The sequence below is a fragment of the Lissotriton helveticus genome, chromosome 6 (assembly GCF_964261635.1).
Source record: "Lissotriton helveticus chromosome 6, aLisHel1.1, whole genome shotgun sequence".
In the NCBI taxonomy this organism is placed as follows: Eukaryota; Metazoa; Chordata; class Amphibia; order Caudata; family Salamandridae; genus Lissotriton; species Lissotriton helveticus.
In genome coordinates, this window is record NC_136067.1 from 451,302,863 (window position 1) to 451,325,357 (window position 22,495).

At 44.9% G+C, this 22,495-nt stretch overlaps 1 protein-coding gene across 1 annotated transcript in view; it reads right to left on the reverse strand.

Annotated features, from left to right (window-relative positions):
* TDRP (testis development related protein) overlaps positions 1-19,417 on the reverse strand; it is a 467,895-nt gene extending 448,478 nt beyond the window's left edge. The window contains exon 1 of the mRNA XM_078647898.1: positions 19,163-19,417. The gene's annotated coding sequence lies outside the window, so the exon portion shown is untranslated. The remainder of the gene's footprint in view (positions 1-19,162) is intronic.
* Between the last annotated feature and the right edge of the window lie 3,078 nt (positions 19,418-22,495).

Genomic DNA, 22,495 nt, shown 5'->3' on the forward strand with positions numbered 1-22,495 from the left:
TTTGAAGGGGGTGGTAACTACCAAGCGAGTAATGTCTAATTCTGCATGGTCCCCATTTTTCCCTAGGGTTAACTCTTCTAACGGATTGACGAGCCAGCAGTTGCCCCATAGAGCACACCAAATGGATGAAAGAAGTAATCCTCATAATAAGAATCCAAGGGGGTACAGGACTCTGCATAGCAAGGGTAATGGTGGGTGTGTGGAGGGGCTGGACCGGTACTATGTAGAAGCAGGGCCCCAGTGCACAGGAATGTTCTTGATACCCTGAATTCGCCCCGAGCTGCCTGTCCCTAGGCTCTCATAATGTGCTTAGCAGTGGGAGTAGAGTAAACCTTTGCACAACTAAAAAACAAAACATTGCATTGGTTGTGCACCTGAGCAGACCTCTCTTATAGAGATGCATGCCACATTCTAATGATTAGGAAAGTCACTTGGGTAGGGCCCCTCCCCACAAGTGTGATTTCGTAGTTATATATTTTAGGGATCCATCCATTGGCCAGAGCCTACTCACCTACTGCCTATATCAAAACCCGAAAGGATAGAATGTCTCACTCCATTAGATTCTTTTTTACTGTCACATGAACGAAAGGGGTTGGCCGGCTTGGCAGCCCACGAAGGGACTGAACAATGAATGTGGGGAGAGGGCTCAGTCAAGAAACAAAGGTCTAGTAAGACCTCCTTCGCCTCTAACTGAGGTTGATTGACCCACCCCCAAGTAGAAGGGCCCCTCTAACAAGGAGACGGTGGATCGAGAAAGTGCAAGTGACAGCCCTAACACAGGTAATATTGGGCCCCTAGATCCTACACATGGTGCCCAACTGGGTGCTATTGGCACCACAGGTCCCCCGACTAACATGGGGCTAGAGTACCCATTATGGCCCCCTTTTCCACCAGACTGCCCACAGAAGGAGGGTGCTGAGGCCCTTTTGCATTACCGGACTGTGCCACTGCTGAAGATCCATATGCTAAGCTGAAACATTGCAGGTATTAGGGGTCAATTTGGGGATCCTGAATGGGGTACTTTGTTGATGGCCACGACATTTGCCTGTACCAGGAAACGTGGGCTCTGGAGCAGATGAATAGGTGTGGCTATAGAAGTTATAATGTACCAGTGACTTAATCTAGCGCTGGGCGCCCCTCTGATTGGCTATTAGTCTTGATTAGAACCACTTTGGCCTATTCAGTCATACCCCTTTATTGGGACTCTCCTGATGTTCAGTGATCGATTCTTTCAGGGAGTAACCTAAATGCCCATTTGATTGTTAACATCTATAAGAGGAGCAGTTCCCTTAGACAAGAATTTAAAATGTTGCACCTATTGGATAGAGGTAAGTATGTAAATAGCCACCAGGTGCTTGTAGCAAGGAATTTTAATCTAACCTTGAAACCGAACAGCTTTGCCAATGACTTGTCTAGAGAAAAGAAGCCAACATGGGGTATACCGGATGTAGTGCCATCTAAAAAAGGGTCTCCTCAAAAGCAACACTACAGGTTGTTGATCTCCCTATTACTTATGGCATTCAGGCATGAAAGGACGTACCCCCTCCGAGAAATATCTTGCCACGACTTTCAGAAGAAGTTCTTATCGCAGTACAATTGACTACATCCTTTTGGATGTAAGATTGTGGTCCACACTGGAAAACATGGTTGTAATAGAAAGAGGAAAGAGTGACCACGATCTCTTCCAATTAAATTGGGAGTATCAATAACTCTCCCTTGTCCTGCCCTCACAGACCTTGCTCGCAGGCAGCTTGTTGCCACAAACAACAGGAGAAACCATGGGTGCCAAAATGAGGAAGAACGACTTGATCTTTGCTAAGTACCATACAGTATTTTCCAAACTGAAGTGTGTCCAAACGAAAGAGGTAGGGGGTAGCCCAAATCCGCAAGTGGGCTGGTTCAATCACAAGTGTAAAAGGGCAAAGTTGAACCTCCTACAAGCTCTAAAAGGAGTGGTCACGAGAGTCATAAGGGGATACAGGGCAGACTACCGAGCTTGCATTAGAAAAGCAAAAGCAGCTTGGGAGGCGAGATGTGGGCTGACCTGTTAGGCGCAACTGTAACCAACAACCAGAAGAAGCACTGGACCATGGCCAGCAGGCAGGAGGGGAGGCGTGGTAATCCTGTAGAAACATCTATTTTACCTTGTGACTGGGTTGCACATTTTAGGAACTTGTATTCCCCTGTAGTGGAGGGAAGTATGGTGCATGTTGATCCCCTGAGCACGAGGAGCGAGACAATTGATTGAGGAAACAGAAAAGGCTGTGATATAGTTCAAACCAAGGTAGGCACCAGGGCTTGATAGAGTCCCCACAAATGTCTTTAAAGCAGACCCTAAGGTTTGGATACCTTACATCAATGTGGTCCCCAATGCCATCGCTGTAGTAGGCGTAATTCCTCCATCATGGAAAGAGGCGGTAAGCATTCAAATTTTTTAAAAAGGGGACCCCTATGCCGTCTAATTACTGCCCCATTAGTTTACTTGACAACCTCCGTAAAAATCTTCTGCAAGCAGGTTTTCGAGCGCCTTTTGGACTGGGTTGAGAACAGACAGGTTCTCTGGGGTTTACAGGCAGGCATCAGGCATAAAGTCAGTGCTGTTGAACAGGCCTTCCAGTTCTTCCTGGTTAAATGGAGGCTGGTCGACCTGGCCAAGGGTGACCTTCATGTGGCGTTCATTGATTTGCGTGCTGCATTTGATCTGGTAACAAGAGGGAAATTGTGGCAGTTGCTTAGTGTTGCAAAGTCATCCTGTGCCCTGGGCACCCCCCAACTTTTTTGGTCTCGCGTGGCGTACTGCGCACATGCGCAGTCGAGCTCGCGAGATTTTATGTTTTAGGGTGACTTTCTCTAGCGAGGGTTAAGCCCCGCCCCTTTTCTCCATTGGCTGGCCTCCTAAACGGTGGCCAGCCATTGGAGAAGAGGTCGCCATGACGTATTTGTTTCTCTTTAAGCCCTGTACTTTTCAGACTGGCTGACTTGCCTTACGTTTGTGGTAAAAGGTTTCCTATCTTCTTTATGGGTCCAGATGGCCCCATAAAGAAGATAAGGAACCTTTTAGCCAACAGGAAGTCAGTCTGAAAGGGACGGGCTGTAAAGAGTAATTTCTTTTATTTTAGTATGATCGGGGCACCCGTGCATTACTTGTAACATTTTAAAAGTAATGCACGGGTGCCGCGATTATACCAAAATAAAAGAAATAGATGTGTTGTCTATTTCGTTAATTTTTGTGTAATCGCGGCACCCGCGCATTACTTTTAAAATGTTACAAGTAATGCGCGGGTGCCGCGATTATACTAAAATGAAAGAAATAGACAAAATATCTATTTCGTTCATTTTGATGTTGCGGCCACCCAACGGGGATCAGGGCTTGATAGGAGTGGAACCGTTGAATTGAAGCAGCTGTGCAGAGGGCCAGTTGGGTTCGGTAGAGTTGAGATAAGGAGGGGAAGATGTGGGAGCAGCAGAGAGGCCCAATGGACCAGCTGATCTCCGGAGTCCAGCATTCAGGCATCCGGGAGCAGCAGAGAGGTGTCTGGAACTAACAGACATAGATCTGGGGGCAGCAGACGGAAACCAGGGAATAGCAGAGGTGATGCTTCAATCGGCAAGGGGGGTGGGGTCACAAATCAGCAGAGGGGTTCGAGGCAGATTGCTGGATCTCTCCGTTACTGCCTGGACACGAGCTGTTGGAATACAAGGGCCCGAGATTACGCCGAGCACTGCAGCACCCCACCAGCAGAGGCACCCCCGAGTCCGCTGGAAGACTGGGGAGCGACGCCATCAACCGACAACAAAGAGCTGCTGCGTGGGGAGACTACGGAGGATGTCCCAGCCAGTGAGGGTGCCCTAGAGATGCTCCCCTGCTCCCCCCCCCCCCGAGCTCCGCAGGGAGCACTTCGACAGGCTCATCAGGCAGTCTAAGCTCTGGTGTTATGCAAAGGGCTTCAGCGCAGATGGGAAAGAGATCCGCCTGTCCTTCGGCAGGGCCCCTGCCTCCAAAAGAGCTCACAGCGGCGGCAGCACCCCCTCTAAGAAGGCTTTCAAGGGCAGCAGCTCGGAAAGGAAAGCTAAAATGAGAAGGCTTCCCAAGGGCACCGAGCCAGTGAGGAAACAAAGCCGTCGCCGCCAGCAGGCCAGGCCAGGGAGGAAGAGCAGCAGCGCCACGCCCACCCCCGCCCGGCAGCCCTTTACTCTGCACGAGCACTTCCCCTGTACCCCCTCCCTGGTGCTAGGGACCAACGGAGACCTCAGTCCGGCCTACTCCGTGGGTGCAGGCCGCTCCAGGTCCATGCCCAAGCTGCACCCATTCTGGAAGTGGTAACTGGGGGGCACTGCCATCCCGCTGCCTCCTAGCCTCAAGTTCAGAAGCTTCCGTCCTGTGGGACACTGGTAGCCTCTGGCACCGGCCTATACCGACCTACCGTACAAGCAACTGTTGAAAGAGGTGCACTTTGAACGGTCACGCACTGTGGCTGAGGAGTCAAAGGACTACAGACGTCCGCCCTACTGGCGCCCCTGGTTCGGCTGCTGGCCGTAGATAGTATAATAGCCAGTGTTTGCGGAAGGTGGGCGGAGGGCGTCTCGGTGCCTCTGATCCTAAGATTGTCTGCATCCCTCTTCCACTTGTATTGTGCTACAGTGTCACAGACTCCGAGTGGGGGTGGGGTGTGGTGTAGGGCCCTGCTTACAGGTCACTTCCTCCCTGTGTGTGAGCATACCGTCCCGCGCCTGGTATTTTCAGCATCTGACGCTCCCGTCCATGGGGTGAGGGGTTCAGCTCACGCCCCGTGTCAGTGTTTGAGTGGGTTTGTACTGCCAGGGCTGTTATTTTATAACCTGCCCCTCGCCCACTTCCCCTCTCCCAGACACTCTCCGCCGTACACGACTCGCGCATTGGCCCCCACGCGCCGCCCAACCCGAAGAGCACGGGTTCGCCGTCCAGCCCCCGAGGCACAGGAAGAGGTTTGGTGGTGGGGGCCATGGCCAAATGCCTTTTGCTATGTTAATGCCAAGTAATGTAGCTATTACAAAAAATCCCCAAGTGTAAACGGCCGCATGCCAACACCCCTCCGGGGGTGGGGAGCGTGTTGCGGGTCGTATCCCACCAGATCCAGCTGTAGCGCCTTCGGGTGCCAAGGATCCCAGGTGGCAGCCTGTCGGAGGTCCGTAGACAGATTATTCCTTGACGCTGACTGCCCCACTCGTCCCCCATCATTGAGCATTTTGCCGCCTGCTCCTGCTTCAGCTCAATGCCCGATCGGATACTTTTATCAGATTCGGAGGCCGAACCCATTCCAGAAAACAGCTTTTCGGAACATGGTCTGTTACACTATGAAGATAAAGACCCCGGGCCGGGTAAAACGCCATCCGAGGCAGGAGGCCCTCCCCGCCCCCATTTGCATGCAGACTAAGCCGGCGGGGGCTAGGATTGGCCCACCCTCAAATGAGGCGAGCCCCCTCCAAATCAAGGGGTAGGCTAGTTAGAGCGAGGGGGGATAAAAGGGGCCAATGGCCCAAGTAGGCACATACACCCCCCCTCGACCGGGCAGGTATCGCACCATGGAGGGGTTGGTGCGGGCGATGATGCCCCCAACCCTCGTTGGCAGCATAGAGCGAGATGAGCAATGGCACGAAACCGGGACATCCGTAGCAAGAATGGGCAGGTAGCGCAACTAGGGGGGAGGAAGCACCAGAGACTCCCAACGGTAATGCTGGAGAAGCAGGTTTGAGTGTCGGCGGCACTCAACAAACTGGGAGGCTTGCCAGATTGCATGCTAAGCTAGTTAAATAAAGCACATTGCATCCGTGTAGTTTGAGGATAAAACCGTGTTTCTGGGTAAATTATACCTGAATGTTATATATCAAAGTCTCGCTATGCACTTGTAATTAGTGTGTGCATCACGGGGATATGGCGCACCTCACGGTACTGGTATAACCAGAAACTCTGGCCTGGTCTGTCTTTTGATCAGTGTGTGCTCTTTTCAGTATCGCACTTAAAATTCACTAATGTGCGCATCACTGATTGATCTTCCGTACACGCTTAAAGAAGCTGCCTGGAGCCTAATCACACCCTCTAAATAGTGTGCACAGGCACAGCACTTATTTGCCCTGCAGGGCATGCGTGGTTGCAGCCGCACATCCCAAAGATGGGAGTCCGTGCACGTTGCTTCATCTGGAACTACTAATCTTTCTAGAAATAGTGTGCACGCCACTAACTGTTAGGTCATACTGATGCCCACAAGTCTTCAATAAACAACCTTAATGTTCATGCCTGAAACTGATAGGAATAAGATGCTGCTGAGAGCAGGTCATGCCGGCTGGCTGCCAGGGGAAAAAAGTGTGCGCTTTTCACAAAAGAAAAAATGTGGGGCGGCTGACGCCGTACGCATGTGTCAATTTTATGTCGGCAAACGCTTTTTTTTCGCGAAAACTGATGGAAAGGTGCGTAGCGGGGTGTACAATTATAGTATTTTTTTTTTGCACCTTTAGAAAATATCCTATGCTTTTTGTGGCTTACCCTTCCTTCCAATATGATTGCAGCAGCACAGTTTATGATAGGCGTTGACTCTTCCACCCCAGAGTTTAATTCTGGAATATTTTGAGATAATGCTGCCTAACTGTAAATCTCAGGCACGTAAAGATGTAATTTAGAAAATGGTCATCTGATGTGACCTACTAGAAGGGACTGGCTTTGTCCCCTTTGAGAGCACAGGCCTGTTTTGACAGCATCACTGCACACTGCCGGTACTGGGCTTGGCTCCCTCGAGAGAAGAGGTGGGCGCTGCAAACCACGCTTTTGACAGATCACTAAAGTGTGTGTGTGAGTATGTGGGTGTGTGTGTGTGTGTCTCTTTGTGTGTGTGTCTCTTTGTGTGTGTATGTCTGTGTGTGTGTGTGGCTCTCTGTGTGTGTGTGTCTCTGTGTGTGTATGGCTCTGTGTGTGTGTGTGTGTGTGTGGCTGTGGCTCTGTGTGTGTGTGTGATATGAGCTGGATTCCCACATCCCACAACTCACACCTCCAGTGTGAGAGACAGGATTGTGTGTAAGAAAGACAACAGTGTGTGAGAAACAGTGGAGTGTGTGAGAGAGACAACAGTGTGAGAGACAGCAGTGTGTGTGCTAGGGAGAGACAACAGTGTAAGAGAGACAGCAGTGTGTGAGAGACAGCAGTGTGAGAGACAGCAGTGTGAGAGACAGCAGTATGAGAGAAACAGCAGTGTGAGACCTTTTATTTATGTTTTGGTTTTTGAAACATAAATAAAACGCATTGTTATTTGCAGTGTCATTAGCTCAAACTCACTGTTATGGTTACTGTTCTTTAGTTACTGTCCCTTTAATAGAACTTTACTAGCTCTACCTTCCTGACATCATTGTCAGAATGTTATGTTTTCTCCTGAAAATCAGTTGCTGTCTTTCCTGGTTGATGGTTGCATCAATAAAGCTCTTTCTACAAATATACCTGCATCAGAGCTTTTATCACTGGCGACGAGGGTCAAGGCTTGATTGGGGACAAGCACCTGCAACCATCAACTCCCCTACCCTTGGAATTTCATTCTAAAACTTGGATTTGAACATTTTTCAAAAATCTCGTTTTTGGACTTTGGACTACACTGGACATAGAATATTGCTTAGGACTGAATTTCCACAGTCTGGATCTTTATTCCACAGACTTTGTTACCTTTTTTCGATTGGATTTGTTTTTCTATTCATTTCTGAGACCCTCTACACAGTACTGGCTGACTGTCTCCTTCTTCGTTTATTTGAACTACACTTGGAGTCATACTGCCTCTACTCTTGACAAGCCCTGCAGTGCCTTCCTCTCGAATTGTACTGAATGGAAAACATCACAAAACAGGTACTGCCATTGATAATGTCTTGAGGCAAACGTTACCTGTTGTTGTTGTTTAAACTGCCTCGCGTGTGCCATCTTCGCGCTTACCATTGCGCGAGCACCTCGTTACCTCCAGCAGCTTCAGGTGAGCGTGCGTTTCATTCTTCTCCCCGCTCCAACACCTGAAAGGAACGTGCACCACTACGCGAGTGCCTTTCTTCTACGCCCTGACAACTCTGACTTCCTGACGTCTGACGACTAACATCCTACGCGTGACGTCATCACGCAGCGGCCATTTTGCTTTTCCATAGCAACCACGCCGATGCGCACGGCAGCGCATTTTGTCTACAAGGATTATCATAACCACAACGCCGATGTGCACGGCAGCGCATTAGTGATTTTACAGAGATTATTGTAAGCACAACGCCGAAGTGCACGGCAGCACATTAGTGAAATTTTTAAATTACCACGTTGATACGCACAACAAACCCAACGCAATATTCAAGAAGAAGAACAAAACTTTCTTCCCTTCGTTGATGTACACAACAATCTCTACTATTTGGTGATATTTTATTATAGTTTTCTTTCATGCATATATATGTTTTTGAATGCTATCACCAAAACTTTAGACAAGCATTACTAATTTTTACATCAGTTTATTGGTATTTATCAATCATCACCATTTATCGGGACACTTTGTGAACTTACACATTTTCCCCACTTATTGTCATATTTTGTTTTACTTACATTCTTTCATTATTTGGTCTGTTTTCACGATGGCTACTACATCTAGCATGTCACAGCCACCTCCATTCCTTTCAGAGGAAGGTGAACCCATTCTCCCTTGGAAGAGTTGGAGGAACTTGTTTGACTCGTATTTGGTCGCTATTGGGGGAGAGAAGTTTTCAGCTTTCAGAAAACAAGCTATCTTATTGCACAATTTGGGTGTTGAGGGTAGACACACATATGATAGTATGGACACTATACCTATGGGTGGAGCTGATGGTGAACCTGCAGATGTTTTCGAAATGTCTATGACTATGTTGGAACAGTACTTTGGTCCAAGGATTAACGTTGTTTTAGAGCGACATAGATTTTTTACTCGAGCTCAAGGTGCTCGTGAGCGTGTGGGAACTTATGTTGCTGCCTTAAAAACTCTCTCACGCACGTGTGAATTTGGTGATCTATCTGAATCTCTTGTCAGAGATCAACTTGTTCGATGCATGAACAGTTCTAGAGTGCAAGAAAAATTATTGGCAAGAAATCCTACACTAAAAGATGCAGTGGATATTGTAGAAGGTATGGAGAACACCTATACATGGGTCAAAGAAATAAGAAAAAATAAAGAAGATGAGAGTCAAACGGTTAGCGATCATAAAAAGAAAACTCCTGACTCTGTACATATGCTAGGAGAAGATGAATTCACTGAATGTCATCAAGATGTTGCCAAAGTTAGTGCTGGACCAAAGGGTAAATCCTTTCAAAAGAATCCATCTTTGCAGAAAAGTTTTTCTGAAACACGCCCTTCTTCTTCTAGAGAATCCACTATTTCTAAGGAACGTGATTCTCGTCAACAACGTTCCTTCACCAATCAAAAAATGCACTGTTTTAGATGTGGGAGTTCCTTTCACACTTCCAATTTTCCTCAATGTTTTGCTAAAGACAGCATTTGTAATAATTGTGGTATCAAAGGACATTATGCACGTGTGTGCAGGTCTGGTAAAAAGAAAGAAGGCAATGAACCGAGTTCTGATATTATACGTACAATTGTGGTTTCTAGTGTTAGCGAAGGTATAGTTGATGTTGAACACATATTCATGCCATTTTGTGATATTGCCATTGACAAATTCGTGTTCAAACTTATGGCTGACTCAGGTTCTCCTTTTACCTTAATCGGGAACAAAATTTGGGATGAGGAGGTTGGGTTAGAGAATGTTAAACTTTTGCCTTCTGATATCTCTCCTTTAAGTTACAACAAGTCAAAGATAGAGATACTGGGTTATACTGTAGCTAACATTTCCTTCAGAGGAAGATGCATCTCTGGCAAGGTTTATGTTGCTGTCAGAGGTGATAATCTTCTGGGATGGCGGCATCAACATGATTTGGGGATTATTCTTGATCCAGGAGCAAAAGATCCAAAAAATCAGATTATGTTGAAGGAAGATTTTCTTGCTGCACACTTTCATATTGCTACTTCTCTTCAAGTAGATTATGTGTCTAGTTCTGAAACATACTTTGCTGATTATCCAAAAGTCTTTACAGATACCTTGGGGTGTTTGAAAAGTTTCGAGCATAGAATTATTCTCAAGAAATCTGCCAAACCGTGTGTGCACAAAGTGAGAAAAGTACCCAACATGATGCTTGAGCCACTTAAGTGTGAAATTGAAAAATTGTTGAATTTATGAGTGATCGAAGAAATAGAATCTTCTGAATGGTTGAGTCCAGTGGTTCTAGCACCCAAGGATGGTGGAAAGTCAATTAGGATGTGTGTGGATTTACGCGGATTGAATGAATGGATCTGGGTGGATCGGCAACCATTACCCAATATAGCTGAGAGCATTAGTACCTTGAAAGGTGCGAAGATATTTAGTGTACTTGATCTCTCTTCAGCTTACCATCAAGTTGTATTACATAAGGATTGCAGGCATCTCACATCTTTTGTCACGCCATTAGGTGGTTAGCAATTTTTACGAATGCCATTTGGCTTAGCTTCAGCTGCTGCGTGTTTTCAGAGGGTAATGAAAATGGTCTTGGGTTGTCTTCCAAATGTCATGTTCTTTCAGGACGATATCTTGTTGTATGGAGTAGATGAGAGTGAACATGGCAAAGTGTTGAGGTCTGTTTTGAGCAAATTAGGAGAGAGTGGACTTACTATAAAAAAAGAAAAGTGTCGCATTGGTGTAAAATCAGTTACATATTTAGGACATATCATTTCTGGGAATGGTATTCAACCTAAACTGGAATTAGCTGAAAGCATTGTTGGAGCACCGACTCCAGTAGACAAAGATCAGGTCAAGTTGTTTTTAGGGATTGCAGAATTTTATTCGAAGTTTGTCAAAGGTTTTGCCAGTCTTGTCGAACCTATTAGATCTCTTTTAAAGAAGGGTGTACATTTTTCTTGGTCTGCTGATTGTGAGAAGGCGTTTGAATCAGTAAAGAAAGAAATTGGTAAAATGCCTACTTTGGGTCATTTTGACTCGAAACTCAAAACTATTCTCACAACTGACGCCAGTCTTAAGGGTTTGGGTGCTGTACTTTCACAAGTGGTGAATGGTGAGGAGGTTGTTGTTGCTTTCGCTTCAAGGGCCTTGAGAGAGGCTGAACTAAATTATTCTTGTATCGAGAGAGAAGCGTTAGCGGTATATTGGTCAGTACTCCACTTTAAATTTTATTTGTGGGGAATTCCTTTTATTGTAAAATCTGATCATCGTCCTCTAGTACAAATCTTTTCATGTCATCAAAGTGATCATATGACGCCTAGGTTGAAGAGATGGAGTGAGGGATTGCAAGAGTTCAACCTTAAAGTACAGTACATTCCTGGATCAAACAATAAACCTGCCGATTGTCTTTCTCGTCTTCCTATAGTAAGAGATTGTGTCACTGAGAATGTTTGTGTGAATTGGGTTTTAGAGTCTAGTATTTCCAGAGAGGAATGGTCACGGAGCGTAACTGATGACGTTAGTTTTCAACTACTTAAGAATATGATTAGAGATGGTTGGCCTAATTATGATACTCTTGAAAGTGTTTTGAAACCTTTTTGTTCAGTGAGGGATGATTTAACTTTCATTCAAGACAACTTAATGAGAGGTGACAGGGTGGTACCTCCAGGCGATTTGAGAGAGAGAATCATTAACATAGCTCATGAAGGGCATTTGGGTAGGAACCTCACGAAAGCTCGTACTAGAGAAAGATATTGGTGGCCCGGTATGGATAGCATGGTGGAAGCTGTTGTCAAGGATTGTCATTTGTGTGCTGTCAATGACAAATCACGCACCACTAGTCAATCTCCTTTGTCACCAATTGAGGTTCCTGTAGCTGTGTGGACTAAATTAGGCCTTGACATAGCGGGTCCGTTTGAACTTATGCCTGCGCATGAAAGATTTGTTGTTTTGTTAGTTGATTTTACTTCTAAATGGGTTGTTTCTAAATGCATGAGTGTTGTCAACTCTAGAACAGTAATTGAGATTCTGAAGGAGGTATTTGGATCAGAGGGTATTCCTAAATTCCTACTCACTGACAATGGTGTGCAGTTCACCTCCAGAGAAATGGATGATTTCTTGAAAGGTCTTGGCATTATTCATCAGAAGACAGCTCTTTACTCTCCACAAGCTAATGGTCTCACGGAGAGAATGAATAGAGTTGTGAAGAGTTGTACACAGAGGGCTTTAGAATCCAAAACTTCTTTTAGCAGTGTCTTAAGGGAAACGTGGTGGGCACATCGCACGACTCCCAATGCTGTCATGCAGAGATCTCCTTTTGAAGCCTTGAGGGGTAGGTTGGCTTGTTCCAAACTCAATCCTACCTGGCTTCCCGAGAAGAGTCGTAGTGATAGTGTGGAAAGAGAGGTGAGAAGGAAGGAAGCGTTGACAAATTACCAACAGAAATATAAACATCGTTATGACACTAAAATGCATGTCAAACTCAGAAAGTGGAATATAGGTGATCGTGTTCTGGTGAAGAAATCCAAATGTGGTCATAAAGGTGTTTCAAACTTCACTGGTCCTTTCACCATTGTTTCCATCAGGAAGAATGTTGTCACTTTAGATAATAATTGTACTTGGAATATGTCTAAATTGGCCAAATGTGATGCTGTTAAGTATTATCCCAACAGCAGTTCCAGTTCTTCCTACAATCCTAGTATTGTTTCTCCTCCTCGTTATCCAAGAATTGTTTCTGGGAGGACTTCTCACCTTCCTCGGAAATTCAATGATTATGTAATGACCTAAGCCTTATTATTTTCATATTTTTATGTTTGTGAAGATTTATACAATTTCCTTCCTGTTTCAATTATTGGAAAGGGGATGTGTTATGGTTACTGTTCTTTAGTTACTGTCCCTTTAATAGAACTTTACTAGCTCTACCTTCCTGACATCATTGTCAGAATGTTATGTTTTCTCCTGAAAATCAGTTGCTGTCTTTCCTGGTTGATGGTTGCATCAATAAAGCTCTTTCTACAAATATACCTGCATCAGAGCTTTTATCACTCGCGTAAATATGCGACCTATTGCATTGAAAATGAAATAGGTCTCGCATTTGCGAGAGATTAAGCTATTGGCATTGTAAATGACAATGCAATTTATTTATCTGTTTTCAAAACCAACACATAAATAAAACGTTTGTCATTTACAATGACAATAGCTCTAATTTTTGCAAAGGCGAGACTGTTGCATTGTAAATGCTTGTTGCTGACTGTTGCTGGTGGTAACTGATTTTGACTGACCCTGGGCTTTGCCAAACCAGGCCCAGGGGCAGTGCTGAGCTAAAAGGAACACATTAGAATACAGTTAAAACACCCAACATACACTAGGGTACACTATGGTATGGTGGGGTACCCCTGTTATTGGCATGACCTACCCCATAGGACCCTAGGATATAATAGGGCAGGGGACTGAAACTACCTAGAAGTCCCCCAGTACCCCGAGGCATGGCAGTTTAGAGTCCAGCAGATTTTTGCTGAAGCCTGAGGTCAGTTTAAAAGCCAGGACTGCTTTTAAACTGTAAATTGTGCCCAAACTCGACTTTGGTGGTAGGGGCACTTAAAAATGGGAACCCTACAATGTTTTGGCATATTAGGGACCCCCAGGGTCTCCCCTAGGTATCCCAGGGGTGGGGGGTCAATTATCTATAAGGTACACCCTTATAAAATGATTTTTTATATGCCTGGGTAAAGTGAAATTTCACATTGCACTCCCCACATTGTGTTAAAGTGCTGCTCAAATTGGACTTTGATGCTAGGAGCACTGGGTAAGGGGGATCTGCAATATTTCTGCAGATTCAGAACCCCTAAAGTCTCCCCTAGTTGCACAGGGGGTGGGAGCCCTGTAGAAATTAAGAAATACTCATAAAGTATATTTTTATAAGCCCTGGGGCTAGAAAACTGGCCCAAGTCACTTTCCCCATTGCAAACCCCATGGCCCATAGGTTAACATGGTAGGAAGTTATTGATTAATAAATATTGATAGGAGAGGACTAGCTGGACCATTCAAAGACTTCCCAGAATGGTAGTAATACATCCAACAATATTATGTTGTCGAATTTCTCCTAAAGTGTACATACAAGAAGTTATAAGACTTTCTTGTTTGTAAGTCCAAATTCAGCCTTCCAGTGGTCTGCCCTGATTGGTCAGAGTTAAGTGGATTAGCCAGGCTACTTCGAAGAGGTGATACAGAACCCCTGGGGTTAACCGCTCTGCTGGGAGGGCAGTGTGCTGGTCTATAGGAATGCCAGGCCAGGGGGTGGAGTCGTAAACCATGCTCTTCAAAGGCAGAGGGGAGGCCTGGGTTTCAGTTTCACTTTGACGATCTTGACCCAGAGTCAGGGCTAGGCTTAAGGATAGTATGTGCAGATGGTAGGGGGAGAGTCCATGGAGATAAGCCATCCCAGGGGGTGTGTTTAGCCAGCTCTTCCCTCCTTGCTGGAAAATCAGCCATTATAGATTTGGAAGATTTGTGCACTCTAGGACAAAATAATGCCACACTCTACAGGATGTGGTCATAATTATGAGGAGTTACCCTCCTCTCATTGGCCAGAAGTGACCTGGTGCTTGACCCAGAGAATTCTGAATACATATCTGAGAGGGGCAGAGCCCTCCAGATCTGCTGCTTGAAGCAAGAAATGCCCTGCTGAGAAGTTTTGCTGTGCAAAGATTTCTACGGCCTGACCTCTGAAGACTGCACCAAGTGAAACTGCAGCCCTGTGGAATACCTTGCTGCAAAAGGACTAAAGAGTGGACTCCCTGCAAGCTACAGGTTAACCAAGCTCACATGGACATCCCCACAATTTCCAGCCTGGAGTACCAGTGGATTTGTAAGGGTGTTGTTCAAGTGGATTGCGGAATTGAAGTTTCACACTTTTCAAGGACCCTCTTGGAGATTCCAGAACCTTGGATCGTTTATTGGATACTTTGGGACCTGCAAGCAGAACTTCAGGAAGGAGTTTTAATTGGACCCCGCCTGCTGGGGAAGGTGGCACATTTGGTGAGATTCTCCAGAACATTTTTTAAAGGTGTCCCTGTCAGAGAAAACAATATGACTAAAAGGGGCACTGTTGGTTTCTAAGTACTAGAAAGTGACAAATCTTTATAAATTCATAAATCTAGTTCCCTGTAGTGGATTTTTTTCGTTTTGGTGTCTTTTAAAAGATAACAATATTACCTATATATATAAACTGGTGTTGGATTTTTATTTTGTGTTGTGTCTTAATTATTTACTGAAATTGTGTTTTTAAATGCTTTACATACCTGTCTTTGAAGTTAAGCCTGTCTGCTCGCAGCCACGTTACCAAGGGTTGAGCATAGGAAAAAATTTCTAAGACCTATGCTGGGTCCTATCATGTGTTAGTGGCCTTATTGCCAGTGGCAGACCTACATTTGCCCCTACCAATAACCCATTCTCCAACACTTAGGGGGATGGGAATGCCACCAGATTAGACTACTCCACTATGGGAACTTTGCAAAGTAGAGTGTAGCACTAATGGTTTCTCAACTGAGGCCTTTCCTGTAGACCAAGGTGTGGTCCGGGGGTTTGTGTTCTCCCCCCAACCCTCTTCATTTTATACATTAACAACTGTATTTCTTTTTTGTATTTCTGTCTGCTTGCTGATATAAAATTTCAATAAATTAAAAAAAAACTGTATTTTTTACTTATCCAACTGTGTTAATGATTCCCCTAGCTTGGTGGGAGTAAAAATACCTGCCCTCCTTTTTGAGGATGACACGCTATTGTTGTCCATGCTAGGACAGGGTTGCAAAGCATGGTTGATAATTTCAACCAGCTTTGCACTGATTTTGAAGTTAAAATATCCAAGACCAAATACATGACTTTCCCCAAGAGGGGGACGATGAGGGGAGTTATCAAGGTGAGATCCGAAGAACTGGAAAGAGTTCAGGAGTTTGACTACTTAGGGATTACGTAAGACGAGTCAGGATCTTGGGACACACAGATTCTAAAGAGAACCATAACTCTCAAACAGTGGGCCGGAGCTATATTAAAGTTTGCCGAAAAGGCAGCTTGGTCTTCTGTATGCCCACCTGTAGAAATCAATAAAGCCCAGGTTAGGGTGACTGCTCTGTATGGGGTGAAATTATGGGGCTATTGTAAAACCAGTGCCCTTTGCATAGCAGAAAATAATTTCATTAGAAGCCTCCTGGGCCTTGGGAAAGGAAGGCCATTGGTGCTGCTTCAGCTGGATATTGGGATTCATGAGATATCGTCACTGTTGGCCCGGAGGCCCTTACTGTATTGGATCCGAATATGGAGTACCATTGAATTGAAGGTATGCATAAAGGTGTGCAGTTCCTGTGGATGAGAAGGTTGGGAGAGTCTGAGGGATCAAGTCAGGGATCTGATCCTTCAGGAGCAAGAGCCCTCACACACCCCAAGAGGTGCCATGCTTCATCATGGGGAAGCTCCTGGTTGGGCTAGTGATGCAATGCCCAACGGGCCCCGCAGGGCACTTTGCCGGAGTTCTTTTAAACTGCCGACATGAAGTATGAGGGTAAGAGTGAGGGTGTATTGAACGAGTAGAGTGGTGGGTTTAAAAATAACCCACCACATGAAGTTATTTAATAAATAATTAAAATGAATTCTATGCCTAACTTTTAGTAATTTAATACATAATAAATATTAAAAAATTACTTTAGGTTGCTGTTTTTAAAATGCATTTAAAAAATGTTAATTTAATTAACCTAAATTAATGAAATATTTAATTCAAAATGAATAGTGGTGTAACATTTTGTATGTATTCTACTTTTAAAGTATAAATTAACAGTAATAATTAACATGAAAATATATATATTTTTTAATTTAACTTTAAAGCTTTTCTCTATACCAGTGATAATCAAAGTACGGCCCAAGGGTCGCGTACGGCCCAAGGGTCGCTTGCGGCCTTCCTTACCTTCACATGCGGCCCCCTGCTGAGCGACCGCTCTGGGCTGCTGTTTAGTTAAGAGAGCACTAACGTTAAGAAAAATGTTAAATAAAAGGGGGAAGCTTTATTTTCAAGATAACTGAAGAAAAAGAAAAGATGCAAATAAGGTGTCCAGTCCCACTTAACTTAAGGAACATTTTCTTTTTTAAGACATCTTGCAATAAACGTGTATAAAAATGACAGTCTCTTCAAAATGTGAAAACGTTTATTTCATTAATATGCAGAAGCGTTTCACTTTAGTACATCAAATTAGATCAGCACATTGGGAAGTATTTATTAAGAGTTATAGTTTTCAAATAATGAATATAGAAACATTCATGCCTCCTCCCACCCTTATAACAATGGCAATAATGAACTAAGAGACAAGTCAATTGTCACATCGAACCCTCTGAGTGGCCTGGGTTGTTATACAAGTGGGAAAATTATAGTTTGTTAAATCAAACACCAGAGAATGTTTGTATATTGCATACCCTGAACACATATTTCAAGGTGCTCTTACACATGATAATGAAGAAAAGAGATGCAAAGTGAAATAAATAAAATTGCCTAGGATCACACAATTTAGTTAAGTGGGGAAGTCAGGATTGATTATAAGTTTTCTGGTTTTACTTTGTGAAATTCTAACTCATTCCAGTTGAATAATGGAGATACTTCTTTTTTTCACTTGACTCCCAAGGTAGTGATAGCAATTAAAGAAGGCTTAGCCCAAGGTGTGGTAGAGGGATAGCGATTCAGATGCTACATAACACAGTATTGTCAAACCTATGACTTTTCTAGAGTGGTTAATTTAAAAGGCAGTATGGAATGAAACCTTCAAAAAGAACTCCATGACTCACTGACCACACCATGTACATGCTTTGCTTTCCCAACGCCCACCGTACCCTGGCCCAGCAAAGCACTACTTACACCCCTCTAGCATCAATGAGGCTCTCAGACTCATCACAGACCCTAGTTTGTGGCCCCGGGAAAATGTTTGCGAGTACCCATGCGCCATACTTTCCCATAGGGGGATCCACCCCAACACATAAGTCTACACTTTTGAGTAACTTTACACTTAAAAATGATGAGTAGCCAAGTTACTCAAAAGTCTAAGAGCAAACTTAGAGGTGTAGATATAATCAAAAGTCTAAGAGTAACCTTACAGGTGTAGATATAATCAAAAGTTTAAGAGTAAATTCATAAGTGTAGATTCCTGCATGCGTGTTTACCTTTGTGAATAGCCCCAAAAAGTGTATTTTTGGGAGGTAAATAGACGAATCCAAACAGTCGAGCAAAGGTGAAAATGTTCAGCGATGAATTATGAAACCAACACCTAAACCAAGTATTTCCCTTGAGAGGGAGAAAGGATAATGTATCCTCATCCCCCCAGAGCCATCACAATTAATAATTAAAATCCTCTCACTGCGTTAAATAGACAAACGGTGTGTGTATAGTCAAGATTTCCAGTAGCTGGGGCCCCGAGTCTTTCCTAAACCTGCACCGTGACACACATGCTCAAACTTCCTTTCGGCGTTCCACGTCCTCTCGTTTCCTATGAGAAGCGGAAATGGGAGGCGAGTGGGAAGTCCGCTGAAAGTTTACTTCCCAGATCTTTAACAATAACAGATCCTGTCGCCCTCATTGAAATAGTCACGTGCTGGTGGCGGTAACAAAGCCACCTGTCCGTAAACACTGAAAGCACCTGGTTTTAAACCCAACCCATATTTAACCTACCAGACACCTACAGCCAGTAAACGTGCAATATTTACAGCAGCCTATTTTCCACGATCTCGAGTCAGCGGCAAGAGTAAAGGGTTTGCCACAGAATGGCAAGATTGTCCGTTTGTTTCCCTATTGGTTTTCACAGGGTTGAGCAGTGCACTAAGATGGGCCAAACGAGAAATACAAACATTTGACCCATGGGGCCATTAGGAATAGCTGGCTGTTGGAAATTAACTGCGCTCTGCCCAAAAAAATACAAAACCTCGAGACTTCCAATTTTCACAGCCCAGAGAGCAGGATGGAGCTAGAATCTTGGGGTAAACCCAATAGAGCGATACAAGACCAGGCAGGCAGTGAGTGCGAGCCAAGCTGGCCGCACATTGCTCTTGGGGTGAAAGCACGGAGGATGACAAGAGCGGGTGCTTATAAAATGAAGACTTCCATCAAGCAGAGACTGCGCTGACGAAAAGGTTTACTTACCCGTGCCAGCCTGGCAGACGGCGGGCGGACTCTTCAGCAAGTAAGGGACGGGGATCCTCCGGGGGCCCACGACTCGCGCAGCTCACCCCCACCGTGCCGCGTGCCCAGTCTGGACACCTAACACCCCGGTTAAGTCGGTCCGTGTAAGCAACCGAGAGGAGGGGAGAGTCGTGGCTGCCTGCAGCCAGCGTTGCTCTGCTGTTACTGCTGGAGCTCAGGTTTCCCGCAGCCTGATTGCCTGCTGCAGGAGCTCTCACAGGACACGACCTGCAAAAACTTGTTTAGAGCGGCGCTGAGGAGGGGGCGCTTATGACTGGAAGTGCATTTTACTGAGCTTTTTACTCAGTCTTCCTTCCCCCTCCAAGATGCGGATAAAGACCAGGGCAGAGCTGGACAAAGATCAAGGGTTTTTACAAGGCGATAAATCAAGTAACCTGCTGCGTGGTGTTTTGGGCTACACGAGGCCTATTCTTGGGAGGAGATTGCATCCTTCCTCTTTGTTTTCAAACTATGGTGTGTGGCCAAGTTTCTGTAAAAGTAGATGATTGTACGAGAGTTGAAGTTGGACTACAAACTCGAATTAATAACACTAGTGCTACACAAATAATTTTCACCATTTTAGGGCTGTGTTCATACGCAGTTTCATAGACATTAATACACTAACCTCACTTTTGAATCTAACCACTATTTACCCAGTGTACGCATATCAAATATTGGTGATTTCATTTTAAATTCACAATAAAAAAAATAATGGTAAAGTTTGTGGTCCTCTTTAAATACGCGTATTTTGATAACGTCATATCACAACACATTTCTGAGTAAAGAAAGGGTTAGGGTTGTGTTCCAAGTCAATTTGGAAATCCTGAGCTGGTGATGCTATATGCCACATGCACACCAATTTTTTTTCTCATAAATATGATTATGCAGAGATTCTTAAAAGGCACAGGTCGCATACTTTGATAACTAAGATACATTAAATGTCACATGTCAAGCTGGGCTGCTACCACTTCTCCGACTTAAGGTGAGAAAGGGCAGAAGTGATGCATGCTTAGGGATGCCATCCTTATCGTACCCAGGGCCGTCTTAACGATTTTGGGGGCCCTGGGCCAATCGTATTTTGGGGGCCCTTGTTCGGTACAGCTTTGAATTGATGATCAAGTTTCAGTTCTAATATGCCCTCTTTGGCCAGGTCACTGACTTTGCACAGACATAATGGAGCAAATTATAAATGTGTTTACTGCTAATATTCAGGAATAGTGGCCTGTGTTTTCAATATTGTACCACAGAAGCATCTCACTAATGTTACTGCGGCCCTCCCATTTCTCATATGTGAGGTCCTGTTTTGCTCTAAAAGAAACTTTTTTTGATGGATCTTGCATGAATCATAAACACATTTTCCTGCAAAATAACTGTAATATATTCTCACACATCACAAACATTAAAAATAAATTTAAGGAAAACGGTAATTAAAACCATCTGTTTAAAAAGTATTTAAGGTTATCAGAGCAAGACTCTCTGCAGAACAGAGCTCAGTCTATCAGGGGGCCCCCTGAAAGCTGGGGCCCTGGACCAGAGCCCACTTTGCCCATGCCTTAAAACGTCTCTGATCGTACCGCACACGAAAGGCTCTCATAGAGATGGGAGCATGTGCAAAGTGTTGCTTGTAGTGTTAATGCGCACCAGAACATTCCTTGAAATCCCAGACTTATATTTCACTTTAGTAAAAAGTATTGGGACCGAATTTAAAAAGCATTGGCAAAGCCAATAGGTCGCGCCTATGCAAGAGCAATTGGTCTTGCCATTGTGTTTGAGCCATGTTGTACACCAGCGTGACTGCTGTTCAGCATGGCTAAAAGTTTGTAGAGTGTCATAGAGTGGAGTGTCATGGATTAGAGAGGAGTGGAGTCGTTTGGTGTAGAGTAGAGTGAAGTCGAGTGGAGGGGTATAGATTGGAGGAGCGTTGATTTTTGTAGAGTGGAGTGGCGTCGAGTACAGTGGTGTGGAATAGAGTGTTAGACCATAGAGTGCTGTAGCATAGAGTGGAATAAACGTGTTGTGGAGTGGCAGAGTCTGGTGTAAAGTGGCATGGAGTGGCGTAGAGTAGATTGGTTTAGGATGGCATGGAAAGGCATAGAGTGCAGTGGAGTGTGGTAGATCAATGTGTTGTAGAGTGGCATGGTGTACTGTGCAATGGAGTAGCGTGGCGTGGGTTAGAATGTCGTAGTGGAGAATGGAGTAGAGTGTCAAAGAGTGGAGTGGCATACAGTGGAGTAGAGTAGCCTAGAGTTAAGTGGCATATAGTGGAGTGCGTAGAGTAGCGTGGAATAGATTGTCAAGATTAGAGTGGAAAGGCAATGAGTGCAGGGGAGTGGTGAAGAGTGGAGGGTCATAAATTGCAGGGGAGTGTTGTAGAGTGGAGTGGCATAGTCTGGAGTAAATTGGCATGGAGTGGTGTAGAGTAGATTGTCTTAGAATGGCATGGAAAGGCATAAAGTGCAGTGGCGTGTGGCAGAGCAATGTGTTATAGAGTGGCATGGTGTACTGTGCAATGGAGAGCGTGGCGTGGGGTAGAATGTTGTAGTGGAGAACGGAATAGAGTGTCATAGAGTGGAGTGGCATGCAATGGAGTAGAGTAGCCTAGAAGTAAGTGGCATATAGTGGAGTGCATAGAGTAGAGTAGCATGGAGTAGAGTGTCATAGATTGGAGTGGCGTGGCATAGAGTGGAAGGGCATAGAGTGCAGGGTAGTGGTGAAGAGAGGAGGGGCGTAAATTGCAGGGGAGTGTTGTAGAGTGGTGTGAGGTAGATCGGCATAGAGTGGAGTAGTGTGGAGTAGAATGTCATAGAAAAGGGTGACGTAGAGTTGAGGGGGTTAGAGTGGAGTGGCATAGAGTGGCCTAGATTTAAGTGGAAAAGAGTGGCTTACAGTGTCGTGAAGTTGAGTGGTGTGGTGTCAAGTGGCCTGGCGTAGAGTGGAGTAGAGTAGGATGGTGTGGAGTAGAGTGGCATGGAGTGTTGTGTTGTAAAGTGGGTTGAGTGGTGTGGCATAGCATAGAGTGTAGTAAAGTGTTGTGGAGTGACGTAGCGTAAAGTGAAGTGAAGTGTAGGAGTGGAGTGGAGTGGCGTAGCGTGGAGAAGCAGGGCATAGAGTGGAGCATAGTATCCTAGAGTGGAGTGGCACAGAGGGGAGTAGAGTGTCGTGGAGTAAAGTGTTGTGGAGTAGACTGTTGTAGAGTGGACTGGCGAGGAGTTGAGTTGTGTAGAGTTGAGTATGCATAGTATGGTAGCGCACTATCATTACAGACAACACATTTTCAGTTTAAATGAGCTTTAC